Here is a 12,815-nt window from a genome sequence, read left to right as displayed (position 1 = left end):
GAAGCTGAGACTTCCTTGCTGGCAGTATAAAATTTCTGACCAGTATCAAAATCTTGGTGGAACACGAACTGAAAGCATTTTCCAGTGTTGTCAGATGGTACAGAGGTCTACAAACAGGGAAGAAAACCTCATATTCCACAGTAAGTTTCTGCTGAGCTTTGTCAAACCAAACAGCTCAACTATAAGGCAAGATAAAAAAAAAAAAAAAAAAAACACAAAAACCCTACAGCAGAATGGGTCCTACCAGGTGAAGGTGGAGATTTCATCTTGGGAAGAAACTCTATGTGGAATGATCTGGAACCATTGGCATTGAGGGGATCACATGAGAAACAACTAACATTCTGACATTGAGTCATTGGTTCAGAAGCCTAACAATCTGTTGGCATATTTTATTAACTTAACATTTTGGAATCTACACCAGTTCACCACAGTTCAAATTGTAATATTTATTCTTCATTAAAATGTATCCTTTTGTGTTATATGAACACAACTGTACTTAGGTTAAAGATAGCTGATTTGTTCAGTTTACTGTGTGTTTTAATGTATATTAGATAGCAATTGAGTTTCTTTTTCCATGTGTTTCTGCTTTGGGGTACTTGGAAAATAAAGTCACTTCACAGGATTACATCTTGCTAAAGCATTCCTTAGCATTGGTCCAAACTTGACGGTCCAGCTGATGAGGGCTTCCTGCAGGTCCCGGCTCTTTTGTGCCTCCAAGCACTCGGTGTCAGCCCATGCATTTGTCATAAATTCTCTGCCTTCCAGATTTTTAGACTTCAGCTGCTGTTCTCCTTCATTTACCTGTTCTTTTACCATCTTTATTCTGGCTTCTCTTCGCTGGGGAGTTTCTCAACCAAAGAGTTCAGTAGTCACTCCCTTCGATGAGAATGTTCTCACAGCCCCAGTGGCCAGCTCCTCACATGACTGTTTCTTGGAAGCTAAGTCCTGAGCAGTGGCTCCTAGTCAAACTGCATAAGCTCATGCTTCCTGTGCTCAGGCACAGGGCTTCTGGGGGGAAAATACTCCTTAAGCTGATCTGCAAAGTGTTTTTCATCTTCCAAAATATCATCAGTAGAAGATGCATACACATCTATGTGATGCCAACACTCTGTGGTCCATCTCCCAATTCTTTTCGGATGGCATTCCATTCACTAAAAACTCTCCACGATTCTCATGCATTTTATACACACTGAAGGGACCAGTGTGTTGCAGGGTTCTCCCCTCTGGACCCCGGATTAGGCACAGACCACACCCAAACACAGATTTCCAAACACAAAGAGATCCTTTATCAAGCAAGGCAAAGAGACAAGGTGGCTGAATGTGAATCGGGCAGAAACAGCAACAAGTAGCTCTGAAGGGGTTACTTTTAAGAGGAAAAGTGGGGAGGTCTGCGTTAGAATGAGCTAGGATGGGTTGGTAAGTTCTGATTGGGTATTTTAATTGGGGTAGCCAAATGGGGATTTTTGATTGCTGGAGCTTGATGTTTTTGTTAGTTGGACCTTTTTGATCAGCCTCAGAGATGAATGAGGCATAAGAAAGCGGCCAAATAAGGGAACAGACCTTGGTGGCCAGCTCTGTAGTGTAATCTAATCTAGCAAGGGAGAGGTAAGGGCAAGACTTGCTGGAGCCATGTTTGCTCTGCTTGGGCCTGGTAGAGCCGTCCACATAAGGTAGAGTGGATCTGCTGCTCTAGCTGTTACCCAACGGTGATGTGAGAAGAGGTACTGGAACTTAGTACTGTAGTGTTTCAGCTCTGTGGAATCTGCCTGAGTTTTTCCCTCTGAATGTTGCATTAAGTACTTTTAACCTGGAGTCAGCCTTCAGATGGAATCCTGTCTCATTCACGGTCTTCCCCAGCTACCTTCCTGCGTTAAAAACAAATAGATTTTTTGTCTCTACAAAGGACAGGATGTGAAGTGAGCCTCCAAGACAATGTTTTCTAAGCCTATCCTTCGTCTCTCCACAAAGTCTGGATCCATGTTGTCAGCGGAGGCTTTATGCCACACAAACTGCCCGCTTTTCCAGAAATGGTGGTGCAATGATGTGTGGGTAGCACACCAAAAAGTAGTTTCTCCCCAGCTGGAACTCACTCACTGCACAGTGACTGTGAGAACCGTGACTCAGGGAGGTCACGTGCGTTGGTTACTTTCATGTTCACAGCGTTTTTCCAGGTTCCTTTTCCTCTTCTGCAACACTGATTACTCTTTTCTGCAGCCAAAAACAACTTCCCATCGTCCTGTCGATCCCTAAGCCGTCTTCCTGGTCTCCCTCTGTCTCCTCATAGACCACAGCTTCTCCTGGGGTGCCCAGCAGCTCCAGGGATGTAGCTGCAGTAGCGCGCTGCCCTACCTACCTCTCTGTTCTTCAATGTTTATTTCTTTTCCTAGATTCGGGAAATTTCCTGCTATAGACTCATTGAATCCATATTCCATGCCTTTAGATTTCATTTCAGCTTTGGATTCTTCTATTTGGACTCTTGATATTCCAGAGTTCTTGGACACGATGGCCATACTTGTCTTACTTTTTTCTCTATTGATGTTTGAAATGTAAATTTTCCTCGTTCTTGTGTTCCATCCCTGATAGGTTTCCTTCTGCTTGTTTAAGTCTACTGTTATTTTTTTTTTCAGTTTTTTTTTTTTTTTTTTTTTTACTGGATTCATTGAGTTTTCTCCTTCCTAAATTTCTATTATTTTTAAAATATCAATTTCTTTCCTGATTTTTTCTTCTTATTGTTGATTATTTCACCTATGCTGGGGACCTTTTCCTCTATGTTGCTTTCTTCTTCACTTTCTGCATTTAATTGATTAGTTTTTATTCTCTTTGAGGTCAACCGATATTTTTTTAGTATTAACTTTTGAAATCCTCAACATTTTTCAGACTTCAATATCTTTGAGTTTAGTAGTTGAGGAATTAGGATACTTCTGAGGAATCATGTTTTTTCATATTTATTGTGTTTCAATTTGTGCATGTGTTGGTTTGGAGATCATTTTATTTGAGGAACTTCTGAGTGAGCAGCCTTTTTCTCCCCATACAACATATTCTGATTATGGTTCCCCCTCCCTATTCTCTGTTCCTCTCCACCTCCCCTCCCCTCCAGACCCACACCCTTTTGGTCTCTCCTTAGAAAACACACAGGCATCTAAGAGATAATAATAAAATAAAATAAGGTAAATAAAACACAAAGAAATTGGAATAGGACAAAACCACCAAACAAGATAAAGGGCCAAAGAAAAACTACAAAACCTCCCACATATGGACCCGACCCCCCTACACACCACACACACACCATTGCACACTCAGGAATCCCATAAAAAACCCAAACCAGCAGGGCGGTGGTGGCGCACACCTTTAATCCCAGCACTCAGGTGGCGGATCTCTGTGAGTTCGAGGCCAGCCTGGGCTACCAAGTGAGTTCCAGGAAAGGCACAAAGCTACACAGAGAAACCCTGTCTCGAAAAACAAACCAAAACCAAAACCAAAACCAAAAACAAAAAAACCAAAACCAAAACCAAAACCAAACCAGAAGCCATAATATATACACAAAGAACCTGTAAGGTAGAAAACAAACACCCTGACTTCACATTATGAGATGAAGATCCTCCAAAATGCCTTTGAGTTCATTTAAGGGTGACCATCTAATGTCGTTAAGAGTGGTTTGTTTCCCCAGAGAGACAGACTCACTTGGAGAAAACTAATTTTCCATTTCTAAGTAGCCGTCAGTTGGAGGTAGCTTCTGGGTAGAAATGGGGGCGTGTGTCCACTTCCCCTTTCAGTTCCAGGACCCCATCTGGTGTAGACCTGTGCAGACCTGTGCAAGCTGCCACCGTCTCTGTGATTTCATAAGTGCTCCAATGATGTTGTGTCTAGACGGCCTGGGTTTCTAGTGTCCTCCATCCCCTCTGGCTCTTCACTCTTTCTGTCTCCTCTTCTGCAGAGTTCTCTGAGCCCTGAGGGGAGGGATTTGTTGGAGACGTCCCTTTTAGGGATGAGGATTCTGGATATTTCAGGTGTGCTGTTAAATTACTAGCATGAGATCTCTCCATTTTTTTTTTTTGTCATGGAGTGATACGAACTTGCCTCTTAGAATCACCTTGGTTATGCTGTAATATTCATTTTCACCCAATTCCAGAAAGTTTTAAATTTTATTCCCAATTTCTGTCTTGACCCATTTTTCATTCAGTAGTGACTTGTTCAGTTTCCATGAGTTTGTAAGATTTCTGTTGGTGTTGACATACAGCTTTAATCTGTGGTGGTCAGGTAGGCTGCAGGATGTTATTTCAATGTTCTTGTATCTGTTTAGACTTTCTTCATGTGCAGGTATGTGGTTGCTTTTGAAGAAAGTTCCGAGGGCCACTGAGAAGAAAGTATATTATTTTGTGTTTGGGTAAGATGTTCTACAAATATCTATTAAGTCCACTTGGTTTATGACGTCAGTTAGCGCCCACATTTCTCTGTTTAGTTTTGTCTGGAGGACCTGCCGCTGGGTGAAAGTGGGCTATTGAAGTCTCCCACCATCAGCGTGTCAGGGGATGGGTGATTTAAGCTAAAACAGTCTCTACATTTTTTTTTAAGTTATCTTTATTTTATGTGCATTAGTGTATGTATGTCTGTGTGAGGGTGTCGGCTACCCTGGAGTTTCAGACGGTTGTGAGCTGCCATGTGGGTGCTGGGAACTGAACCCAGGTCCTCTGGAAGAGCGGTCAGTGCTCTTAACCACTGAGCCATCTCTCCAGCCCCAGTCTCTTCCTTTTTGCTGCCTTTTCGTGCTGTTGCAGATTCAAAGTTACCTTTTGGTCTCTCCAGACTTTTTCTAGGCTAGAAGCTGGAGCTCAGAGATGTAAATTTAGGAGTGAGTACTGACATAATAGAAAGATGATTGGCTCTTGGAGTGTGCCCTGTGCCAGGTGCTGTTGTAAGGATTTTACATTGTCACATCATTTAATTCCCACAGGGACTCAAGAGGTGAGAACTGCCTGTGCTTTCAGCAGGGTGTGGAACCACGCCAAGGCCATGAAGCAGGGTGGACCCATCTTCTGCCTAGCCCACTTTTCCATCCTACCTTTCACATACAAGAAAAGGCTCAAAGCTTGGATGAAAGTCACATAGGGGTGGAAGAAAGTCATTCTCAGCAAGAATGACCCACTGATTTCTGGAAGCATCAACAAAGGACAGGATGCTTTGGAGCAGAGTCCTAGGGAAACCTCTTGGAGAGTGGGGAGAGAAGTTGCTGATGGCCCAGGGTTCCATTAAACCCAGAGATGACATGCATGGAGAGGGCATCACATTCTGACATGTAGGTCTCAGTGTTCTTCTGTCATATCACTGTTGCTGTGGGGAACGTAGTGGACAGGAAAGATGAATGACTCCTGATGCCTACTTTCCTGGAGCCCTCCTGTTTGTCCATAAGCAAGGAGTTTTCCTTTGGTTTCTCACAGTAGAAATTGTTAGTGAAAGGGTTCTGGTTGAAGGTGACTCTCATGCTTCAAATCCAAATGATAAATTTCACTTCATTATTTTCTGTTCAGTTGATGGATGAGAATCACAATGTCTCATGTGGCTTGGTTCATAATTTTGATAGTTTTCCTAAAGGCAAAACATTTCCTTCATGTATAATTTTGTCAGAGTCAGTGTGTATGAATATGAATAGCTTCTTATTCTAATGAAATCATTAGAATACATAGATTTCTAATAACTTGATTTAATAATGCGAGTTGAATTAACTTAGCTGGAACTTCCTTCTTAGCCTCATTACCCTCTCTGGATAATCCAGCATCAGTTATTTCTCAGGGGATTTTCAGAAAAGCCTAGTCAATAGCGGCTCGGAAGTGATAAGAATTTCCATTTTAACAGAGAGCTTAGGATACAGGATTAATTTAATAAATAGAGTGGACTACCACTATCTGTGAAGGACTGTGCCAGGAACATTAGGATGGCATGCATGGCTGGGCAGGGCTCAATATCAGTGGGATAATGCTGCTCAGCATTCAGCTCCCAATGCTTGCACAATCCCCTTCTACCTGTGGTGCATTAAAATCTTATCAAGAGCCTATGAAGCAACAATATCTCAGGGGTCGTCAGGATGAGTGTTCTCCTTTCTGGATACTGGGTTGTCTTTCAGTTATTTTTTCTTTTTCTTTAAAATAAAGTTTTTTTTTTCTCCCATAATATATCCTGGTCATCCTCCCTCTGCTCTTCCTAGCTCTGTCCCCAACCTCCCCTCCCATCTGGACCCACTCCCTTCCTGTCTCTCACTAGAAAAACAAACAAGCCTCTAAGGGATAATAAAACAAAACATAATAAGATCAAACCAAAATTAATATATCAGAATTGGACAAAACAAATACACAGAAGGAAAAGAGCCCAAAAGAAGGCATAAGAATCAGAGACCCAATCAATTGCACAGCCAGGAATCCCACAAAAACACTAGCCTGGAAGCCATAAAATATACAGAAAGGACATGGTACAGACCCATGCAGGTAATACGCATCCTGCCTCAGTGTCTGTGAGTTCTTATGAGCTTTGTTCATATTGATTTAGAGGGCCTTGTTTTCCTGGTGTCCTCCATCCCCTCTGGCTCTTATGTTCTTTCTGCCTCCTCTTTCACAGGATTCCCTTAGTCTTGAGGGGGAGGGATTTGATGGAGATAACCCTTTTAGGGTGGAGTACTCCAAGGTCTCTCACTTTCTACATAATATCTAGCTGTGAGTCTCTGTATTTGTTCCCATATGCTGTAGAAGGTGTGTGAAGATGTGTTGCTGTGATTAATGTAATAAAAAGCTAATGTCCAATAGCTAGGAGAGGATAGGCAGGATTTCTGGGGAGAGAGAGGAAGGAATCTTGGCAGGTGTATTATGCCAGCAGACTTGTAGCAAGTCGGACATGCCATACTGAGGAAAGGTAAAAACAGGTTAATAGAAGCAGGTTAAAGTTAGTTATAAGAGCTAGCTGGGAAAAAGCCTAAGCAAAGGTCAAGCTTCCATAATTAATAATAAATATCCAGGTCATTATTTGTGGGATGGCGGTCCAAAGATAGTCTGATAGGAAAGTTTGCTATAAGGAAGCTTCTCTGATGATGGCTGAGCAAGGCACTGATCTATGAGTGTAGTGGAATGTCATTAAGAGTCATTTCACTGCTACATTTCTTTTTAGAACAGTAGTATTTGGTTTCCTCCCAGGTCCTATATAATCTCAGGTTCTTGATCACCCAAACAGTGTCAGGTATGGGTTTCATTTCAAGGAGTGGCCTTCAGGCAAATCAGACATTGGTTGGGTACTCCCACAAGGTTTATGCCATCATTGCTCTAGCATGTCTTACATGCAGGACTGCATTGTAGATCACAGGGTTTGTGGCTCAGATGGTGTTTGTTTCAGCACCTTCCTGAACCAACGACCCTAGAATGTAGGGGCAAAGGCTCTATGCAGGCACCCGCTCAACTTCTCCATGTTCAATGAGCTGTGTAGATGTTGTTTTCAGCAATGGGGCCTTGCCATCAGTGTGTGAAGAGCAACCTATAGTCTTGGCAACAAGACTGGATTGTTTGGGGACCCCTTTAGACAAAAACTCAATTTGATATAATCCAATTTTGGTATTCATAGCTTCATTTGGTGATAAGAAATGTCTCTGTCTCAATATTTGGCAATTTTATTTAGATCTCCTTCATATATATGTGTGTGTGTGCGTGTGTGTGTGTGTGTGTGTGTGTGTGTGTGTGTGTGTGTATGCATGTGCCATGGCAGGTATGCATGTGAAGGTCAGAGGGCAACAACCTTGGGTTGTCCATTCTCATCTTCAACCTTGTTTGGGCAGGGGTCTGTGGATAGATGCTGCTATTGTTCAAATACCAGGGTAGCTGGCTTCCAGCAGTCGTCCCATCTTAGCTCTCCATCTCCTCACAGATGTGCTGAAATTGCAGATGCCTGTACACTCTTCTGGCTTTGACATAGGTTTGGGTATCCTAACTCACATCATCAAGCTTGCATAGCAAGTGCTTCTCCCAGACTTCCACTAATTTGTTACTGGGTAGTTGAGTTGTCTAGTCTGAACAATGCAGCTGTGAACCTGAATGCACAAATATCTCTTTGAGTTTGTGCTTTCAAATTCCTTTGGGTATGTACTTCCTTTCTTAATCATAAGATAATTATTCTTAACTTTGTTGGGGGAATTCTTATAGCCATTTTCGACAATGGCTCTATTATGTTATAGCAATGTACAACTTGTCTTATTTCCCCATATCCTTGCCAGCACATATTATTTTCTGGGTTTAATTTTCTTAATAATGTTCCTTGAATCATAAAAAGGTTTTAGTTCCTTGAGTATGAGTTACCTAATTTTTTCTTCATTGCTCATGTTTTTGTTTCCATAATTTACCAGTTGACTATTACTATAATGAAACACCTGATATAATTAGTTTATAAAGAGAATGGGTTTAACTTGGTCTATTTTTTTCTTTTTGCAGATTCCATTGCAAAATAGAGTGGATTCATTGCTCAGGGTGCCTCTGACTCACCTATCTGATTGCACCCAGATGACCGTGGCAGGGATTACATGGTGAAGCAACCCTCATCTCTAGAAAAATAAAAGAGAAAAATGAAGGTGCCGGGCTCCACAAACTCCTTTGAGGGCCGTCCTGATTTCTTTTCCTGTTGCTATAATAAAATGCCCCAACAAAGGCAATGTAAGCAAGGGAGGGTTATTTTAACTCACAGCTTCAGGCTGTGGTCCATCATGGGGAAGTCACAGCAGCAGGAGCATAGGGCATCACAGCCACAGTCAGGAAACAGGAAACAACAGATGCTGTGCTGAGACCACTTTCTGCTTTTTATATAGTCTAGGATCCCAGCCTAGGGAATGGTGTCACCCACAGTGGCAGGTCTTCCCATCTCAGTGAACCTAATCAAGATAATCCCCCACAGGTATGCCCAGAGGCTGGTCTCCCAGGCGAGTCTAGAGCTCGTCATGATTACATTGACTTGTCACAACTGTCACAGCTCCACTCCTGCCAATCTGAATTTCAAAAGACACCATTTAAAGAATAGCCGCTCACCACTTGTCCTCAGAGTCCCATGCTTATCCAATAACGCAAATTACAGTCCAACCTTCAAAGTGCTCATAGTCTTTAACAATTCCAAAAGTTTAACAGTCTCAAATCAACATCTTGTCTGAGTCTGAGGTGACTGCCCAACTGTGAACTGCTACAAAATAAAAAATAAATAACTTCTTTCCATCATACAAGAGCACAAACATTTTCATTCAGAATGGAAGAACTGGGGCTTGACAAGGCATGATTGGACCAAATGAAGTCCCAAATCCAGCAGGGCAAAAACCAAGTCCTGTAACTCCATGTCTGGCCCTTGATGACATTGACTAGGCTCCAAAGGGCTGAGTGAGTCCCACCGCCCCCTCTCCCAGCTTTATTATCTGCACCACATATAACCTCTGTGTTAGGTTGGCTTTTATGACTATAGTTATAAAGTAAAAACTACATAGAGAAGACTACAGTTTTCCTCAGTGGATATTCTTTGGTCCTGGCATCTCCAATATCCTGGGGTCCCAGTTACAACTTCAACTTACCCTTCATAGCTTCACACAGTGGTCTCTCAGGCTCTTCTTGCAAGGTCTCCAACCCTGCCACTCATTGCCTGACCTCTGCTGATCGCTGAACCAGTGGAACATGACTCTGTGATCCACCTGCTCTTGCATCTTCCACACTTCCCAGGGCAGTTCCATGTGAATGATGCTGCCAAGTTCTGATGCAAAGCTTGAGATGCAACTGGCCCCCTTAGACCACAGCTAAGCTGTGGGAAACATACCCTCAGATAGTTATCTTTGAGGAGCAGGGGACCCTTTAGTTCAGGCTTTCTTCTTCCAAATGAATTTGGAACTTCCCATGGTAGAGTCTTAGATGGGTGGGGTTTTATCTTGAGTACCCCAGTGCAGGAGAGGTCTCTTTAGTGGCACTGGTCTGTGTACTGATTGCAGCTGCCGTCTTACCACTGGCCTGAAGGCTTTTCCTGTCTTCAACTTTTCTCTGACAAACTAGTCCCTTAGTTTTCAGTTCAACACCATTCAAGTTCTCAAGACATGGCAGATCACAGTCAGTTTCTTTGACAGCATACATCATGAAGCCTCATTCCTAATAGAGTCCTGTGTTCGCCTGTGAAACTTGGGGATTCAGGCCTCTGTGGTCTGCATTTCTCTTGGAATTTTTTTTTTTTTTTGGTAAAAAAATGTTTATTTCTATTATCATGTGTGTTTATGTGTGTGTGTGTAAGATGTGTGTAGGGCACGCACACATGTGCTCAAGAGCACACACACACACACACACACACACACACACACACACACAAGTGCGTGGTATATATGTGGAGATCAGCGGACAACTTTGTGAAGTCCATCTTTACACGGGCTCTGGAAATTGGACTCAGGTCATCAGGATAGCACCATCAGGTAGCAATTACCTTTACCCATTAACCATCTCACAGGTCCTTCCTTTGCATTCTTGTCTTCCAAGCTCCCACCAGAATAGCTCATTAAACTCTGCATGATAGGCTTTTCTTTTCTTTCTTTCTATATATATATTTTTTTGAGACAGGGTTTCTCTGTGTAGCATTGCGCCTTTCCTGGAACTCGCTTTGGAGACCAGGCTGGCCTCGAACTTACAAAGATCCACCTGCCTCTGCCTCCCGAGTGCTGGGATTAAAGGCATGTGCCACCAACACCCAGCAATGATAGGCTTTTCTAATTCCAAGTACCAAACTCTTCCACACTCTAGCCACAAGGTAGTTCCAAGGGCCCAAGAAACACATGGTTAGGTTAGTCAGAGTTATGACTCTACTTCTGGTACTGCTTCCTGAACCATTTCTTTCCCTGCCCCTGTGATGAAATTTCTAGACAAAAGCAATTTCAAGAAGGCAGGGTTTATTTTGGTTCATAATTCTAGGTTACTCTCCATCAAGGCCAGGAAGTCAGAACATCAGGAACTTAAAGCATCTGGGTACACCGTAGCCACAGCCAGGAAACAGCAAGGAATGCTATGCTCTGATGACGTTCTCCTTGCTATACATCTAGGATCTCAGCCAGGTAATGGTGCCACCCACAGTGGACATATTATTCTACAAAAGTTAATATCAAGATAATGCCCCACATGCATGCTCAAATGCTGGTCTCCCAGGTGATGCTAGAGCTCATTAAATGAGAATTGAGATTCACTATTACAATGGCATACTCTTGATGGCCTGGTGACCTAAGGACTCTTCCAAGGCCCTATATTTAAAAAAGTTCTACCACCTCCCAACAGCACCACTCTGGGGACTAAGCCCTTAAATACATGGGCCTTTGTGGGATGCTCAACATCCAAACTACATCACACATGTGAGAACCAAAGTCAGAGCCATAGCCATGAAGTTTTATACCAATGCTGTCTTCCTAGGAATTTTTATAGTTTTTGCTCATATATTTAGAGCTCCGATGCACTTTGAGTTAATTTCTGTATGGGATATGAAATTGAAGTCATATATTTCATTTTGCATATGCAAATATAATTGTTCCAGAAATATCAATTGAAGTTTATTTTTCCCTGTTGAATGATAGTTGACTGACACCCTTCTCAAAGATCAGTTGGTCTTGAATGTGTGGATTTATTTATGGATTCTATGGTGTCTATCTTCCTCCTCTGATAAATACCATGTTGTTTTCATTACTACAGCTTTGTAGTAAGCTTAGGAATCTGGAAGTGTGAGTGTTTCTTTTTGTGGGGAGGAGAAATCTTCTTGGTATTTGTGGTCCCTGTAATTTTATGTAAATTTGGAGACTTATTTTTCTATTTCTGCCAAAGATGCCGATGTCATAATGATGTGTTGGTTCTGTAGAATTACTTGTGTATTCACATCTTAATATTGTATTTTTATCCTTGAACATAGTATGTCTTTTCATTCACAGATTGAATTTCTTTCAACAATGCTTTGTGACTTAGGAGGTATAAGACTTTTATTCCCTTAAATACATATTCATAGGACTGTATTCACTTAGATCTTACTGCAAATGGAGCTGACTCATTAATTTCCCTTTTAGATTGCTCATGGCCAGAGTATAGAAACACAACTGATTTTTTGTGTGTGCATCTCCCACCTTATACTTTGTTTGGACTTATTAGACCTCACAGTTTACATGTGTATTTTGTTGGATTTTCTATATATAGGATAATGTCATCCACAAATTGATATAATTTTGGGATTTTCTTTTTAATTGTGATGCCTTTATTTCCTGTTCATGTCTAATTGCTATTTTTGGTGCAATGTTGACTTGAAATGGTGAATGCAGACTTCCTTGTTGCAGCCCTGATCTTGGGGAAAAAAAAAACCTGGTCTTTCAACATTGAGTAGGAGATTAGCTGTAGCTTTTTCATAAATACCTCATCCAATGTTGAAGGCATTAGGGGAAGGAGAGTTTGGAACAGTGCATGTAGAAGTAACTCGAGCCCTAGGAAGATGTTACTGTCTCTGGAGAGGCCTTTCTGATGCTTTTGTTGGCTCTTAGAAGGTTGGGCAATATGGGGTTGCCTTTGCTGGAGGTCATGTTTGAGCCTTCTGGGCAGTTTTACTCAGATGGCGCAGCCATTTGGGGTTCCATAGCAAAGCAGGGAACTGGATTACCTAGTCTTCAGCTCCAGAAACCTCTGAAAGCAAACTCATCTTTTTAATCCTATCTTCACCCACCTTGCTGGTTTCTTCCACTCTTGGATCTTGGCATGATGTCCCTTCATTTTCTCCATAATTCTCTCATACATTTAAGAAAGCACTCCAAAATATTTTATCTT

The 12,815-nt window shown here is 42.0% G+C and overlaps 1 pseudogene; it reads right to left on the bottom strand.

Annotated features, from left to right (window-relative positions):
• Positions 1-609: 609 nt before the first annotated feature.
• Positions 610-5,479, bottom strand: LOC118570480 (annotated as a pseudogene).
• Between the last annotated feature and the right edge of the window lie 7,336 nt (positions 5,480-12,815).

Source organism: Onychomys torridus, chromosome 1 (genome assembly GCF_903995425.1).
Source record: "Onychomys torridus chromosome 1, mOncTor1.1, whole genome shotgun sequence".
In the NCBI taxonomy this organism is placed as follows: Eukaryota; Metazoa; Chordata; class Mammalia; order Rodentia; family Cricetidae; genus Onychomys; species Onychomys torridus.
This window is presented reverse-complemented; position numbering and strand designations above follow the sequence as displayed.